Raw genomic sequence first — 18,383 nt, 5'->3', positions numbered from 1 at the left:
CATCCTCAGCCATTTTAACTTTGCACTTTTTCACCTCGTATTGATAATCACAAGATAAACCATTGATGAAAATACCACAAAGTATGATCATCAGAGTTGGCTTTAGCAAATTACTGTCTAAAATTTTACACATAGTTATCAAAAGACTGATTAGCCGTGCTATTTTTAACTAACTTGGCAATAACTTTGAATTCATCCCCTGATTGGACAAATTCCTTCTTGAATGCAACTTCAAATCCTAGCCAAGTAGTGGGAATAGAATCTTCTTTTAGATCCTTCCACCAAGTCAAAGCTTTCCCCTTTAATAAACCCTGTGCCATTTGCAGTTTCTGCACATCAGTGAAAGGGTGAAAAGCAAAGTGTGTATTCCACCTGTCAAGCAAGATATCCACACATTCTTGTGTCTTCTCATTCTTCTCCCCGCCATACACCTTTGGTGCAAAAGACGGAGCAATTGATTTAGCTGTAGATAAGGTGGCTAGAAGAGCTTTCTATAGAGTTAAAATCTGCACCTTAAGTGATTCCATCTCATCATGGCACTTTGTTATCATAGCCTCGAGAAGTTGTGTCACCTCCAAAAAATTCGCTCTTTGCTACCGCCTCCTCTTTTTCTTCATGAAACTTAAGATCTTTCCTTCTAGAGTTGGGATGATCACTCATGTCATCAACATTGTCATTGACCGAAAAGTCAATATGAGCTATGGTAAATGAGTTCTCCATGAAATTGGATTAAACTTTTCTTCACCTTTCTCTTGACCCCTCTTGACTAAAAGTTCTAGCAAATTAATTTACTAGAAACAATTGCACATAAGAAAAATGCTTCAATTAGTATTTGGTGGCTAGATATTGGCTAAAAAATCATGAAAACATCGTCTAGAATTAACCAAATGAATAAAGTATTAATACAAGGCATGCTCGCATTAATAATATGTGAATAACCTGCATTTGTTTAGTGTGAGTACATAAAAAACGTACTATAACACCGAATATCCCTCGAAAATAAGAATTCTCAAGAAAAAAGAATTACCATGATTTTTTCCTAATTTTTTCTAAATTTTTAGGGCCTCAAAATATGCTAATTTTGAAAACCACCAAAACCCATCTTATGGCACTCCAAACCTTTAATTTTTCAAAAAAAAATTAATAAATAATTTTGCCAAAATACCATTGATATTTAAAAAATACTAATTTCTAAGATTTTTAAAAATAATTTCTAGAATATTCCTAATTTCTCATGAGAATCCCATCATCCATTAAATTTCCAATTTTGCCCGACAATTCTCAAATCCAATGAAAATTTAAAAATTTTAATGGATTTCTTAATTTTCTGGGCCAAAAATAGATTTTTAAAAGAATTTGAATGGTCACGGGTGCCCGAATAGACATACCACATGCCAATCACCAATCCCAAATATTCCCAAAAAACAAATAACCTTTGTCTAATTGTTCACTAATTTTTAGGAATTTTTAATTTACCTCAAATGCATTTAGAATACGAACGGTCAAAAAAATTTCAGAATTCCATTGGTTTTCCCAAAATACAGAAAGCCAACAGTTTTGGAAAATGAAAAGACAAAAAAATGGGAATATGAAAGGTCAAAAGTTTTCGGAATCAAAAGATCCCCGGAATTTGGAAGGTCAAAAGATTTCGGAATCCGAAAGGTCAAAAGATCCCCGGAATTTGGAAGGTCAAAAGATTTCCCAAGAATGCGGAAAGCCAAAAGGTTCAAGGGGAAAAAAAAATCCAGAGGAAAAAATAAAATTTTCAAAGAAATAATATATTTTTTTCTAGATTTCTTCTCCCTTTTCCAAGCTTTTTCCCATTTGAAAATATCTTGAGAAAAAGAAGAAATCTATTTTAAATATATTAATTTTTATTAAAAGATTAATTAAGCTTTAATTTAAAGCTTACAAAAAAATTTTATGGGGGGGTCGTTTTTTTCACCGACGGCAATTGCGCAGTCCCCCCTCTCGCCTATGCGTCGAAATGAGAGAGGGAGAGATGAATCATCTCTCCTCATCATCTCTCCTCACTCTTCTCTTCTCTCATCTTCTCCAATCCATTCTCTCCACCCTCTCCTTCTTTGTTAAAGAGGTGGATGATTAAGATTTAATTAATCTTTTATTAATGATAATTAAGGTTTAATTATGATTAATATTTAATCAAATCATGCCTATTAAAAGGCGTTCACACGAACGAGAGAGAAATAGAAGAAAAAATTTAGATTTTGGTGAAGAGAAGAACTTTATGCACACGGGAGAGAACCCAATGCATCAATTGACTACCCCACACTGCTTTTCAGCAAAAAAATTGGCAGAAAATCGAAAACATACCCGCGGAAAACCCACAAAATGCATCAAAAATATATCTTTAACCATAAAAATGCTCAAAAAATTTCTAAAAATTTGGGAAAAAATTTCTAAAAATTCTAGAAATTTAGGAAATCCATTCTACCAAAAATATCCATAATAAAATATGTGGTATTTGGTAAAAATTTCCATTAATGCTTATTTTAAACCATAAAAAATAGCATTAAACTCAGAATTTTCCCACAATGTCGATTCATCCATTGAGTAGTAGTAACACGCGTTCCAATCGCCATATCAATGATCCACATGCGAAATCACCGAAACAAACCAATAAAATAATATTTTTATTTAGTAAATATATAAAATTACTAAAAAAATACCAAAAATTTAAAATAAGAAAGAAAAAATAACAACAATTAACTAGAGATTTCTCTGATACCACTGTTAAGACCCTAAGATCTCTCTAGATAATCAACATGCATAAATCAGGCATAAACTCTACCACCCAACCACCCCCGGGGTTGCACACATGAAATATAATGAAGTACCACATACCTTAACCTTGGTGTCCCATACCGCCAAGAGGTATGACTCCAATCCAGCAGCACTTAGCTCTGTAGTGAAATGGCAAGAATGTAGATACAATTCTCTACACACAAGAGAACATCCCTTGAGTGTGCCCCATGCCCCTATTATATAGGAGGGCCCTCAAGTGACTCTTGACTCTCCATTTCCTATGTGTGAGCCCTTGGATGCCTGACCCTAACCTTAACCCTTAAGGTTAGTCCTAACCCATGCTCCACTATTCCCATGCTCCCATGCTCACAAGCCTAATGTGGGTTAGCCTCCTAGTATATGCACATATAATGTGCACTTAACAGTTATGGCATACTTATCTTGCTAGCTCACCTACTTAGTGTGTTCACATTGTGGACAACTTATACATAGTATTGTAGTACTTATGTTGGTTTTCCACTTATCTTTTGTAGACCTCTTTTGAGAGCAATAAGAAGAAGAAGATTTCAGCCTTCCATTTTTGTGTGTATCTTATCCATTATTGGTGAGAGTGTATGTGCTTAGGCTCTCTCTTCTCCCCCAATCCTTTTATGGTATCAGAGCTTGGTTCATGTTAAGGAGCTGAGCAGCAAGAAAAGAAAGCTACGAAGGTAAAGGAAGTAGTGGTACACATGTAAGAGCATCATCATCTCTTCACCTTCTTGTTTTGGTACACCCTGGGTAATTCTAGGAGCTACATATCTCCAATTAAGGAGCTGTCTTCCTAGGTGCAAAGTAATTTATACTAAAGTTTTACAACTAGATTTACATTTGGGCATGTTTCAGTGGGCTCCATTTGTTGGCCACTATGGGCACTTCTAGGAAGTTCTGGTTTGGAACTATCTCTATTCGAACTCTAGTTATTGTAGTGCAGTAGTACATTTTGGGTGTGCAGGCAATGCACATGTATTACTGATTATAGATGTATGTACGTGTACTCTAGTCACGTGTTGTGACATATAGATTATGTAAGAGTAACAATATATATTGATGTGTTGTAAATTGCATACAAAAATTGTATGTTTGCTGATTTCTGGTTGTTACAAGCAAACATGTATGACAACATCAACCAAATTGTCAGTGAGAAGAATCTTGATAAGAATAACTTCCATGAATGGGAGTTTAGAATGACCAATTTCCTAATGGAAAAAGGATTTTGGGACTATGTTGAAGGAGACAATAAGGAGCCTCTAAGAGAATGCTACTCCAACAAAGATAAAGGCGTTCAAAGACTGGAACCAGGGTGCAATGAAAGTCATGTATTGGCTTTCCATGAGTGTGATAGACACTATGATGGGCATATAGAGGATGCCAATACTCCAATAGTTGCATGGAAAAACCTGGTGAAGATGTTCGAGATAACCACAAAGGCAAGGAAGTTGCAGCTAAAACCGGAGCTGCATACATGTTCATCAATGAGAATGCGTTGAAGAGAAGAACACGTCCATCAATGAGTATGCGTTGAAGGTATTGTTTAATTCCTTGGATCTATTAATGTCTCAGTGGAAGACAAATACCTAGTGAGGATCTATTTTTGAATGGGCTTAGCAAAGAATACAAGTCATTCAAGACCTCTATTACTGTAAGAGAGAATGTTTCCAACTTTTAAGATTTAGTGTGCCTATGTTAATCATAGAAAAGAAGTCTTTGGGTGGGTGAAGACTCTTCCTTCCAAGGCATGCTTACATCCAAAGTAAACATTCTACCCACTCTTTTTTCCTTTGCAATGAAACAATATTTGTTGTGAAAATCCTTAACATAGTAGTCCTCAAGTTTAAAGCATACCTGCAAACCCTGCTCAATTATATGCTCAGCACAAAAACCAAATTCTGTGTTATGTTAAGCACATACAATACATCAACCAAATACTTCACCTTGCCATCCTACATAGCTAATGGCATATTCCCAAGGTGAGTAATAGGATGAGTCATATCATCCCTCATCTCTACATAACCTCATTTTTCTAGATTTTTGACAACTCTAAACCACTCAGCATGACAGGTCATGTGGTTAGACGCTCCCGAATCCATATACCATACATCATCACCATTTGTGGATAACATCTAGAGTCTCACTGAGAATTCAACATGTGTTGCATAACAAACAAATGCTCACATCTATCTTCAACTTGCTTGCTTCTTGCCACTTTTTATATCACTTTGCTTCTTGCAACATTCTGCTACAAAGTGACCTAGTTTGCAACAATAAAAGTAATCCTTTAAACCTGATCCCAATTGCTAACTTTGCCAATAACCTCGGCCTCTTTGGCTCCCCCCACCTAGGTGTGTTGCTAGTGCTACTGTGAATCATTAGATTGCTGCTGTCCATAATTCTAATTTCCAAAATGGCCACGACCACCTTGGCCTTGATTGCGACCTCTACCTAAATTTGAGTAGAAGGCCTATTCTGAAGTGTTCTTGTTGTATGTGAGTTTAGACACTGATCAACTCTTGATTCATGATAAACAACCTATTGTCTAATTAGAGAATTAAATCCTTTAACCCACATGATTAATCCTTTGGGGCTAGCTTACTTAAGATGTTGAAGCTTACACAAGGGTAGTAGAGCTTGGAGATGAAGCACTTGGCCAAATATCTGCTCAAAATTTCGAGATATAGCGTGCCTAGAAAGAAGTTGGAGAGGAGCCTTACTTGAAATATTGAAGCTTGCACAAGGGGTAGTAAAGCTTGGAGATGAAGTACCTGGCAAAATCTCTGCTCATAATTTGGAGATATGGCGCCTAGAAGAAGTTGGAGGAGCCTTAACCTCAACATAAACACACTAAGGATTATCTAATTACCCTACCCATCCCTCCTGAAAATGTGTGTGGTGCATGGTGGAGGAGGAGGAGGACATGTAGAGGAGGATGCTAATGTTATTTTCTTATTTATTCAATATTTTTTCTCCCCTAATTTTGGGGTCAGCATATCATTCAATCTAAATCCAATTCTCTTCAGAAGACTAGCTAGCTCAACTCCCTTAAAAGTTTTGGAGAATGGATCTAAGAGTTCAAATCCCATCTACCCACACCTTTTTTTTTTCATTTATTCCTTATGAAATTATATTTTACTCATTTGTACCATACTCTAGTGCTTCAATTCTGACTCTGTCTACTCCGATGTTCTTCAATATTCTAGTAGATAAATTTTAAGCGGTTACACGACCCTAATCCAACTTCGGATGACCTTTTTCCAAAATTTTCACCAGCTAGTACATTTATAAAAAGCAACTCTCAACTATTAAAATTTGACCCAACAAGGTACAATTTAGATTATAAGCATATACATGACTTCCTTGGAATTAAGGGAATTTTTCCAAATGATATGATTTCAAGGGGAGAGGGGGTGTAAAATAATATATTTTTCTAGGAGGATAAACAAATAATTTTTTAAAAGGAGGGAGAATAAGCAAAAGCTTTTAGGGGATAAATAGTAAGAAGTAAAATAATAAAAAGTGAAATGTTAAAATAAGTGAAAACTTTTAGGGGGTAAATACTAAAAAGTGAAATGTTAAAATAAGAATGTAAAAGTAAAAAGAAAGAAAATAGAACATGGGGAAGCTAAAAAGAGGCAGGGTAGGGTTAGGGGCTTAAGAAAGATAGTGAACAAAGTGGGGTGCAGGTGGGGTGAAAATTAGGTTGGAGCATTTTTTGAGTGAGAATTGGGGGGGGGGGTAGGGGCTATATGGTGTGTGTGTGTGTGTGTGTGTGTGAGAGAGAGAGAGAGAGAGAGAGAGAGAGAGAGAGAGAGAGAGAGAGAGAGAGAGAGCATGTGCATGTTATGTTTTGTGTGTGTGTGTGTGTGTGTTTTCGTGTGTGCACGTTTTGTGTCATGGTTGTATGTACATGAAAATAGAGACATGGGAGGTTTTTCCTTGGGTTTTTGAATATAGAACATTCTTAAGTATATGTCTCTATACACGTGATAGGGGTTGCTACGTTACATATGTACACATGAGGCTAAGTCTTCTGACTTTTTTGCCTTGTAAGCTCAATGAGCCAAGGCAAAAAATTGCATGCTCATCCATGATGAAAGATTAGACACCATTGCTGCCACACCATTGCTACCACACTGACTTTTCTACTTTAATGAGAGTGGGAATGGATAGAACCACCACACATGGACTCGGTATTGCCTTGTTGCTTGGTGTCCATGAGGATCTTATGAACTCCATTAGGGGGCATTTGAACATATTTTGGGCCTTTTGCTAATGAAAGTAATTAGCAACCAAATAAAATTATTCCTCCCTTCCTCGTCAAGCTGCCCGAAACCCTAATCTGCATAGAATCTTCGCGTTTTCTTTCTCTATGTCATTTGGCCAACCCTAATCTTACTACTATAGCTTCACAATTGATATGGCTGCACCACAAAGAAGACCAAAATATGTGATTAAGGAAATCTCACTATACAATAAGAGGGATGATGATGGTGCTTGGGTGAGAGAGGCATTTCACAAGGGTGCTTGGGTTTTCCTGCAGCCTACTGCTATTGGTCTACTGACGACGAGATGTGATGGAGCTTCATTGGAAGGGTCATTTAGAGGGATTTAAAAAATTGAGCAATGGCCATTGTACAAGTGTACATGGCACAAGACATACATCTTCGTAAACAAGCTCGATTCCCATGCAACTGTAAGTATCATAGGAAAGGAAGGAGGCTTGTGATATTACGATAGCTACATCTTTCATGCTTAATGATCTTATTTTTGGGTTGTAGATATTTTTCCTCCCAACTTGGCAGAGGAGCAACCATTGCGAAGCCTTACCTGAACATTTCAAGCACTCCATGTAGACATTGGTGAGGCCTTGTTTTCTTGTAAAACCAATGCAGACCTTCTTAAGGAAAAGATATTCTTTTACCGGCACTCCTATGTGGTGCAAATGCATGACGGTGGGTTTGGTAAGCTAGAGATCATCACATCTCCTCTCCTCTCTTCTGTTGAATGGCCAACTCCTGATGCTTGGACAGTTATGGTCATGAAATGAAAGATGCTTTGTGACATACAAGGACCTTTGAAGTTTGCAAAGCCATCTCGATATGTGGGTCTCAGTTGGGTATATCCAATTCATCTTTTTGCTAAGATGTTCAATCAATTTACTTTCTCACAAACACTTACCATGTTTGTGTGTAAGAAAGTACTAGGTGATGACATGGTTGCCTTGCTTGGAGAGAGCAGTGAAACATTGTAGAGGGGCAGCATAAGGATGATACATTCAAGTGCAAAATAGTAGAGTCCAGTGTTACATTTCCGTATCTTAAAGCTCGTGCTACCTTATACATTTGCTTTTATTACGAATGGTGGATGAAGAAAAATAGTAGTTGGGTCCCATTGCAAGCGGATGAACAAGTTGTTTTGTCTCTTGACATATGTGTTAGGTCCCATTGTAAGCGGATGAACAAGTTGTTTTGTCTCTTGACATATGTGTTAGGTCCCATTGTAAGCGGATGAACAAGTTGTTTTGTCTCTTGACATATGTGTTAGGTTGCCCGGTGATGTGGTGGAAATTGTAAGTGCAAGAAGGCATTGGAGCCTACTAAATATTAGGGAGCACCTCAATATCATGGGAAGTGAGAATATAAGTGGGGCACAGTTCAAGGTGAAGAATATAAAGATTCAAATGCGAATGGAGTCGAAGACCTTGGTAGATACTGATTGGGAATATGATTGTATAAGCATGACTTAATAAAAAAGCTTTGGAGTTTTTTTATGAAGTCTATTTAGACTCTTGGGATTTTTTATGAAGTCTATTTAGACTCTTGGGATTTTGTAAATTTACGTAGTAATTCATCAATGAAAAGTTTTGTCTTGTAATTGTTGTGCCTTTGTAATTTTTTATGTTGTTCTTTTAGAATTACAATATTTAGAGCTCCTTTTATGAATCCCTTTAAGAGTTCTAATATTTTTCTTTTAGAGATGTACTCGAGTCACAAGATGACAATTATGGCACAATATCTCAAAACCATTACAAACTCAAGTACAAATGTGTTTTGAGTAAAAAACATCGCAACATGAGAAGAGAATTTTTCAATCTCAACAAGATTATAAAATTAGAAGAAAATTTATAAATATTTAAAATGATAAATAGGGAGGAGAATGAAGCTTTCTATTTTGTCTCCATCTTCTTTGGTTTTGTCTCCATGTCCCCCTTTGTCTTCTCTGGTTTTGTGGCCTTCTTTGTCTCCATGTCCATATCCTTTGACTGTTTTTAGTTATTCTTACCAGTAAACTTGAACTTGAGTTCCTTCTTAGCTTTCTTGCCCAACACCCTTCTTGGCAACCACTTGAGGACCACTTTTCTTTGAGGTACTTCCTGATTTAGTACCCTTGGTTTCTTTATGTGTGCCTTGTTGAGGAGCACCCTTGGTTTCTTTTTGTAGAGTTCCTTGCTTAAATATAAAATGATTTAGTGGTGAATGTACATGCATTTTCTTCTTCTTCTTAGATGGAGGGGCTTGCCTTGGGGGTGGTGGAGAATCTGGATCATTTGGAGTAATTGAATTATTCAAAATAATATTGATAGCTCTTGCACAAACACTACATATCCAAAACTCGTGAGATCCAAGAGTCTGTCAAATTAAGAAAACTTCTTAGATTTAAGAACCAAGAACTATAGAAAATAAGTTAAAAAATCAAGTAAAGATTTACTGCAAAAATAGTGGGTTTTTAACTTAACCTATACTGCTATCAATGTTGGTATGTTTAGATAAAAGATATTTTCACACATTGGCATTAACATGCCATCCACATGAGGTAGAATCTTTTTGTAAAGCCACTGGCTGATTCAGAAACTTATACTCTGTCTCCTTTTTATAATTTGGATATTCATCTTCAATAGCCGCAATAGCTCTCTTACATGCCCTATTAAAAACCAAATTTGAATATAAGGAAAAATAAAGTATAAAGCTCAATATTCAAGTTATTAGGGAGAACTTAAATTTAATCTGCCCATGCATGCCAGTTAGGCTGTTCATGAAAATAACTGTCCTTCTCAGAAGATTAATAACATAAGCACTCTAGTGCCCACTGGAAAAAAGAAAAAGATATATTTAAGAAAGCAAATATTGTATGTCAAATATTTATCATCAGTTAGAGACAAACCTCTCTACATATGGCAAAACAACAAAATAAATGTTCTTATTTCTCATTGGCTTGAAATAGGATACCAGCTCAGAAGTCTTCTTCTTCATATATCAATCAATGCAGGCGACACTAAGGGATGACAAATGAATATTTCGTTGACTTGATTTGGAAGTGATTCCTTCATAAGTGACGTGAGAACATATATATATGAGAAAATATTAACATATGAGAAAATAAAAATATGTGAAAAATGATCATACCTTATACATATGACGTGAGAACATATACATATGAGAAAATATTAACATATGAGAAAATAAACATATGTGAAAAATGGTCTTACCTTATACACATGAGAACAACACTGTCATTAATGTCTCTATCCTTCTCTACAATCATGTAAAGGTCCCCAGGTGCAATATAGAGATAGTCTTCCTCCACTCCGCCAACATTGCAGATTAGCTACCTTGGTACTTGGACAAGCCTCTGAGTATTGGCCTTCTCCAACTGCACAAGGGTCTCTAAGAAATCATGCACATGTGAGACCTTTTCAATTACCTCCTCCTTATTTTCCTTCACCTCCTCCTCCTCCTCTGAACTCTTATCATCTGGCTTAGATTTCTTAACCAACTTTCTTTTCTTCTTCTTCTTGGGAGGGGAAGTAACTTCTTCAACTTTAATATCATCTGCCTTTGATTTCCTTTTCGAATGCTGGGGGAATTGCAAGGATCTCAAAGGCTTTCTTATCCCTCATTGGACAAGGGATGAAGAAATTTATCAAACCTGTACCTCACCCTGCTAGCAAGTGTCATGTCTTTGTCCATCAAAGTGACTCTTCTTTCATGGGCAACACATATAAAGCTATCATTCATGAAGTCTATAAGAAAGTCTTCACAAGCTTCTTGAAGACATGCCAATGCAGTGCTCTGCCATCTATAATGTCCTTGCCCTTTGATACTATCACTTACTGTTCTACAATTCTCAGGAATGGTGCCCTAGGGATGAGCAGATGTGTAGCCTCCTATGCTTGCCTTATCTCAGCAAACAATTTCTTTTGTCTCTGGAGGAAAGTTCTTGCCTTAGATAAATTGGTTCTATTCTTTACTTGTTTCTTATCTAATGGTTTCTTAGAAGTTGTTGCCTCTGGCTCTTGCTATGGCACTGAATCTGAGGAAAGGACTACACTCACCGGTGCTATCCACGGTGCGATAAGAGAGATCGGAGTGTTGTGGATATGTCTACTCGCGCCGTGGGAGGAGGGTGAGAAGGCGTTGTCTAGCTGTCCATGGTGGGATAGGAGGTATTGGACCCTCTCGGATAGCCCTAATCGCGTCGTCGAGGGAGGAGGGTGAGAATGCGGAGTCTGTGCTGCATGATGCAACGATAAGCCTTATTGGAGGCTGACGGATTACTCTCTTCACGCCGTAGAGGGAGGATTACAGAGGTTGTGAAAAGTTATGGAAATAATCACTTAAAAATACTCGCGCCGTCAATGGTACCCAATAAAAGAAATGAATATTTTCTCCATTTTATAGAATACGATGTCATCATTGTGAGGATGATGTAAGCCCTACATGTGGCACTCCGATGATGATGTCATCCCTTCTACACGTGGTATAACGGCACATTTTGGTGACATCAACCCTTCACTTCCATCGTACATATATGACGCCAGCCTTAATTATATAGTTGTGCCTTGTTTAAATTTTAATTTTTTTATTTCGGTCCTTCTTCTTTGTCCCTTCCTCTGCATGCGCTTTCAATTCAATGTTTAGTTCAACATTTAGTTCACCGTGCGATAAGAGAATTTGTTCCTAGTCTTTTCTTTGTCCTCGTGCCATGGATTCGCTTCCTTCTCCCTTCACTCATGCCCTATAGTTCACCATGCCATGGATTCACTTCCTTCCCCCTTCACTCGTGCCCTATAGTTCACCATGTGATAGGCAATTCTGCTTCTTGTTAGTTGTTCGTCCTCGCCGTGGCCAACATGGAGCAGGTGGTTCAGGTGGTTCACTCCTATGATCCATTGGAAGATGTAGAGACACTTGAAGAGGTAAAAGATGAGCCTAGTGCCAATGAAAACCTATTTGATTTATTAAGGAGAGCTAGGCACGATGAGCGTCTTCCAGATGTTGAGCCTATATTCAATGTGCCCTTTAATTTAGAACAAACTGTTAAGGACATGGCAAGCTCTATGTTGGGGAAAGAGTGGGAGGCATATAGTAAATTTGTTAGTACAAAAATTATAAAATGAGGGATGATCACAATATGTTCACATGTCTAGCTTTGCCCTATCCTCATCTGAAAAGAAGAGCATGTCAGGCAGGTGGGATGCCTATTCAGAAGATAAGAGGATAAAGATTTGTCTTGAACACTGCTCTCTGCACAAGAAAAAGTGCAAAGTTCTTGAGTACTACTTTGGATTTATGGCTTATCTATTTTTTCATGCTGACAAAGAGGACTACACAAAGGATGAATTGGAAGTTCAGGAGGGTCAAAAGGTTTCACAAGCTTCATTTGTCATAGAGATTGAATCCGATGATCAGGTTATGGACCTAGTTTTTCTGGTGATGAGGAGAAGCTTCTAAGCACATGTTTTGATGTTGCAGAGTTTAAGGCATCCACTGTTATTGATGAGGGATCATCTGTGCATGGAGAACACTTGAAATCAAACTTCGTCCTCCCTGGGCTGCCCTCCTTTCTTATGAATGGAAAGAATTTTATTCTTCTCTCCCACATACAAAAGCTTTATAATTTAAGGGAGGATTATTGCCTTGCAATTATAGCAGATGGTTGTGAAGCTGCCAGGGGTATACTGGATGTGGAAAATGAACATAAAGAGGAGTTTCTAAAGTTGGACACTGAGGTGATAGAGAACTTCATTGAAGCCCCTAGAGCCATGTCATTGTGCTTTGAAAAAGCCAAGGAAACTGAATCTTCTCTTCCCATTAAGCTAAAATTTGAAAGTCTTCAAGAGGAGTTAGGAATTATTGAAATTAGAAGAGAGCCTTGACCACCCTTGATCAAGGAAATGAAGAAGACTCCATCAACCTTTTGGGATGCATCCAAGTTGGAAGAGGATGAGAACTAGAAGGTAATTTATCTATTCTTGAGTGAGTGAATTTATGTGAATTATGGTATTGATTGAATTTATGTGAAAGCTAATTCTTTGTTTATTGGCAGATTGAGCTTGATGATGCCAATGGTTTCCTTGGACATGGAGGTGCTGCCCGTGCAAGAGTTGGCCAAGATGCTGCTCTTGCACACTACATCCTATCTATTGACAAAGAAATATTTATTGTCTACCACAGCAAATATTCTAGTGATGCTGAAATTCCACTTCTCACACTCAAGGCACTATCTAGATATATTGGCTATTCCTTTATCCCTTACAATATAGATAAGGTCATGCTGATAGAGAAGTGTGCTGCTATATGTATCTTTGGATATGGTACAAGATTTTGGCCTTCCAGAACCAGATATACTTCCTCTGTTGTTATGATAGCTATGCTCTAAGTGCCAGACTAGAAGATGTAAATGCATTCAAGGATTGTAGTTGTAAGAAGTTTTTGCATTATAGAGGAAAAATGCCTAGTGAAGAGGAAGTTTTTTCATTATAGAGGAAAAATGCCTAGTGAAGAGGAAGGGCAAGTACATAAGAGACTCAAGAGCAGTTAATTATCTTGTCATTGTAAATATTCGATGTGAAGCCACTAGGGACTCACTCCACCTCTACTTGTGCCACCAAGTAGAGATTCAATAGCTATGTAGAGAGTAAGAAGGAGGGAGCTATGGAAAGCTCAACCTTCACTCCATGCCACATGCATGCAAGAGCGACTTGGTAGTGTAATATTCCTCCCCAGCCTCTCAGGATGTCCAGTATCTTCCCTTGTAGTAGTCAATTCCCTCTTGAGAAATATAAAAGATCTTGTTTCTACCAGTTTTGGCCTAGAGAGAAAATCTTCTAGAGAGTGGTAATTCAGTTTTTAAATATTTTTGGATAGAAAAATATCTCATCTTATCTCTTATGTAATGAAATGATACGAATAAGTTTTAATTACAAGTCTGTATTAAGCAAAAATGTTTACAACACTTCAAAATGTTATAAATTTTGCATACAAAATTTTGTTACACTAAATCCAAATTCTTCCTTCTTGTCTTCTTGATGATCTCCATGCCATAGTGATATTTTTCCATTCCTTGGGTGCTCCACATGTCAAGAGAACCATATTCATTCATGAAGTATGCACCATGTGCATACAGAATGTGCTGCAAAAGAAAACAGGACCAATTCAAAAGCTATACTTTATACCTTATAATTATTTCAAATTGATGAGTAGAAAGAAACTCGTTTACCACGTAATGCATAATGTTGGTATCACCCCATGTATCGACAATGGCTTTTGTAAAATTTTGAAGCTCTTCTTGAAATTTTTAGCACTCCTCTACAGTCGTCCTGCTTTTGCTCATTAATTTAACCATCTTATTGAATTCTGACCAAACCTTCTCACGTAGAACTACAAGGCTTGGATTGCTGCAATCAAACGTTGTGCATTTACTGTTAAAAATATGGCAAACACCTTCACTAAAATGATGTGTAGGGCACATACCTTGTAACTAGCACTATGCACTAAAGTCATAGATTATGGGCAAATGGATACAAAGGTTATTATGCAACCTTACCATGATGTAAAAGAGTCATTTAGGAGCTCAACAACAGCCAAAGGGGTCGTGATCTCTTGATTAGGTAGCATTGGTGTGATTAGCAAGATTCTAGGGTTGGTGGTCACTTTTAGGTGCTTGAATCTAGGAGGGAAGGTGGAGATGATTTAGATGATGATTAACACCTAATCTTATATTTGCTTCAGCCTATATAAAGAGGCTCTCATCCATTGAAATCAACACATTTTATTGCCCCTCACTTATGTTGTCATTATGCTCATCATTATGCTAATTACTTCTTGATTAGTAGCTTAACTTCATCTTCTTCATTTCTATTCAACTATGCAATGGAGCTAGTGTTTGATCCTCCCTAGAATGGTTTTTTAACATGGTATCAGAGCTAGTACTAGCCCATTCATCTAGAATCAAGCCCCATCTTATTTGCTTAGCAAGAGATTAGTGAAAATTAGGGTTTCATTAGCTTTTATGGGTTTCCTAGAAAATAGGATCTAGAATAGCAGCTGAGTGGAGGCCTTGGTGCTCACAAACCACGTAACCATTGCCAAAATCCTTTTGTGGGCACTTCACCAGCAATATTGCTAAGGGACATGGCACCTCAATTGCACCATTCATAGCTCCACGTCGCCGGCAACTTCGTTTTCCCCAAAACAGGCACGTTTTTGACAGGCGACCACCAAAAGTATTGTTGCAGCTCACACACATCAAATTGGTCTAATTCCTCTGAGGTGTGGCTTCATTGGAACCTAAACTTACTCCTCCTAAGAGGGTTTTGCAAATGATTGAGTGTGCTTCACACACCAAGCAAAAAACCAGGGTGCTGTCCAGAACTGCCATAGCCAGAAAAGGTACTTTGGTAAATTTGAGATTACTCATTGATTAAGTTGCTTAAGCAAGTGTTTGTGGGCTCTAAAATCTTCTAGACATACTGCTATTCAATGCCCTTGAAGCTTTTTAGCTTATTCTTTGTGCAACTCCTTCAAATATTGACTCCAAGTGAGCTCATTTCTCTGCATAGTGAGCAGAATATTCAACTCCACTAATCAATGATTAATCTATCCTAATCCTTATCATTTGGTGCAATAAGTGGTTCATACATGTCATTAGGGACTTGCTACATCCCCTTATTACTTCACACTTAATTTGCCCCTTGATTAGGTGTCTCCCTTGCTTCCCACAAATCAATATATTTTCTGGTTTTATCTTTTGGAAAGCATATGCTAAATAACTTGATTTAGCACTATTCTTTGGTCTTAATCTCTCTTGTAAAAGGGTAGACACTGCCTCAATCATCAGAGGTAAGACCCCCTTCATTCCATATCATAATGGCCACCAAGGATTCTCCATCAATGCGCTTTAAAGGTCATGGTTTTCACACATGGCAAACCCGCATCAAGTTAATGCTCATGAAGAAGGGGCTCTTCAACATAGTAAATGGGAATGAGAAGAAGCCAAGGACTCTTGCTGATGTTCCTTGTTGGGAAGTAAGAGATGACAAAGCTCGTGCCATCATCACATTGGAGCTTGATGACACTTACATTCATCATGTGGATGGATGCGAAACTTCCAAGGAAGTTTGGGACCAACTCACAACTCTATTTGGGGCTCGATCTAAAAGTTCAAAGTTTGGTTTGCTCATTGAATTTTTTAAGCTAGAAATGAAGTCTGGCACATCCCTAGCCTCACATTTGAACTACATGAAAGGCCTATTAACACAACTTGCAGGAATAGGTCTTAAGATGGATGAAGATGTCTCCATTAGTGTATTACTTAAATCTTTACCTGAAGAATATGACCATGTGGTCACAACCTTGACCAATATGCCAATATCAAAGCTTGTGGACATTGAAGCATCTCTTCTTGAGGAGGAGAGAAAACTAAAGACCAAGCAAATGGAGTCTCCATCGTCATCAACCTTGTCTACTGCAAATGCTTATTATGCAGGATCTAGTAGGTATGGCAAGAACAAAGGCAACTACAACAAGGGCTACAACAAAGGCAACTACAACAAGGGCTACAACAACAACAATCTCATTTGTGACTTTTGTCACAAACCTGGTCATGTAGAGAAGAATTGTTTTGCCAAGAAGAAGATGCAACGAGTCTACATCATGGAAGAAGTGCAGCAGGAAGAAGACCAAGAAGAAGAAAAAGATGAAGACAAGGGCCACCATCATGAGGCCCTATCTATGATTAGATCAAATCATTTATTCTAAAGTGCTAAAAGCAAGGGCATGCCCTATACACATGGGTGTCCTCTTCACTCATACATGTAGCCACGTCTTGTCACACTCTTCTAAAGTCGTCCCATACCTCTTTTGTACGTATGACTAAAGCCTCTGAGTTCACATTGGCATAACCTATGTATGGCATTGCTAGTCAGACCACGCTCATGCATGCTATCACTGAGCATTGGGTGGTTAATTAGGCTCATGAGAGTCAGCATGACCAACTGCATCATTGAGTGGATTCAGTGTTTGAGGAGGGGTGTTAAAAATATGGCAAACACCTTCACTAAAATGATGTGTAGGGCACATACCTTGTAACTAGCACTATGCACTAAAGTCATAGATTATGGGCAAATGGATACAAAGGTTATTATGCAACCTTACCATGATGTAAAAGAGTCATTTAGGAGCTCAACAACAGCCAAAGGGGTCGTGATCTCTTGATTAGGTAGCATTGGTGTGATTAGCAAGATTCTAGGGTTGGTGGTCACTTTTAGGTGCTTGAATCTAGGTGCTTGAATCTAGGAGGGTTGGTGGTCACTTTTAGGTGCTTGAATCTAGGAGGGAAGGTGGAGATGATTTAGATGATGATTAACACCTAATCTTGAGCTTAATCCTCATGTACTTCAGCCTATATAAAGAGGCTCTCATCTATTGAAATCAACACATTTTATTGCCCCTCACTTATGTTGTCATTATGCTCATCATTATGCTAATTACTTCTTGATTAGTAGCTTAACTTCATCTTCTTCATTTCTATTCAACTATGCAATGGAGCTAGTGTTTGATCCTCCCTAGAATGGTTTTTTAACATTTACACAAATCCTTCCACAAGTCCTAGGACTTTGATTTCTTTACTTTTTCTGGCCTCTCTAGAAAGGCCTCTCTAGAAAATGTCTTACCTTATATCCACTCATTGACACCTGCTGGGCCACTTCATGATTTATGCCAGAGGTCTTCTTGTTACAGTAGCCTCCACATTGCCCGCCCATGGCACCCAATTGAGTTTAGTAGTTCCTCTACTTTTTGAAGAGCTTCATGTTGTCTTTCCTTGCCTTGCATAGTAAATGCATAATCAATGTGACACTTGAGCAGACGATCAAACACACGTATGAATGCATGCAAAGGAAAAAAGTGGACATTCTTGAGTTTGAATGGAATTATAGGATTCCATTCGGGGTCTCTCAAATGCTAGTTTGGCTCAGCGAGCATAATAGCAGACAAGACACCACCAACCCAATTGCCAACATTATCATCCACTGTGTCATTCTCACATTCTTTATTCTCTAGCTTCCTCTTCCTTCCCACCTTCTTTTGTTTCTTTTCTCTCACCATTCTAATGCACCATGGACAAGGATTTGGGGTGTTAGCACCTTGTGGATACCCAAGAAGGCACTTTATTGTCTTCAAGTCACCTCCTAAATGCGAGTCTATTGTATAAGTGCACTTACCCTCCACTTCTAATTTTTCCCCCTGAATCTGTGCTTTAATGACATTGGTAATCCATGGTATCCTATCAAACATCCAAGC

The sequence above is a fragment of the Cibotium barometz genome, chromosome 35 (assembly GCF_041138505.1).
Source record: "Cibotium barometz isolate CiBa-2024 chromosome 35, ASM4113850v1, whole genome shotgun sequence".
NCBI classification, from domain to species: Eukaryota; Viridiplantae; Streptophyta; class Polypodiopsida; order Cyatheales; family Cibotiaceae; genus Cibotium; species Cibotium barometz.
Note: the sequence above shows the minus strand (reverse complement) of the source record.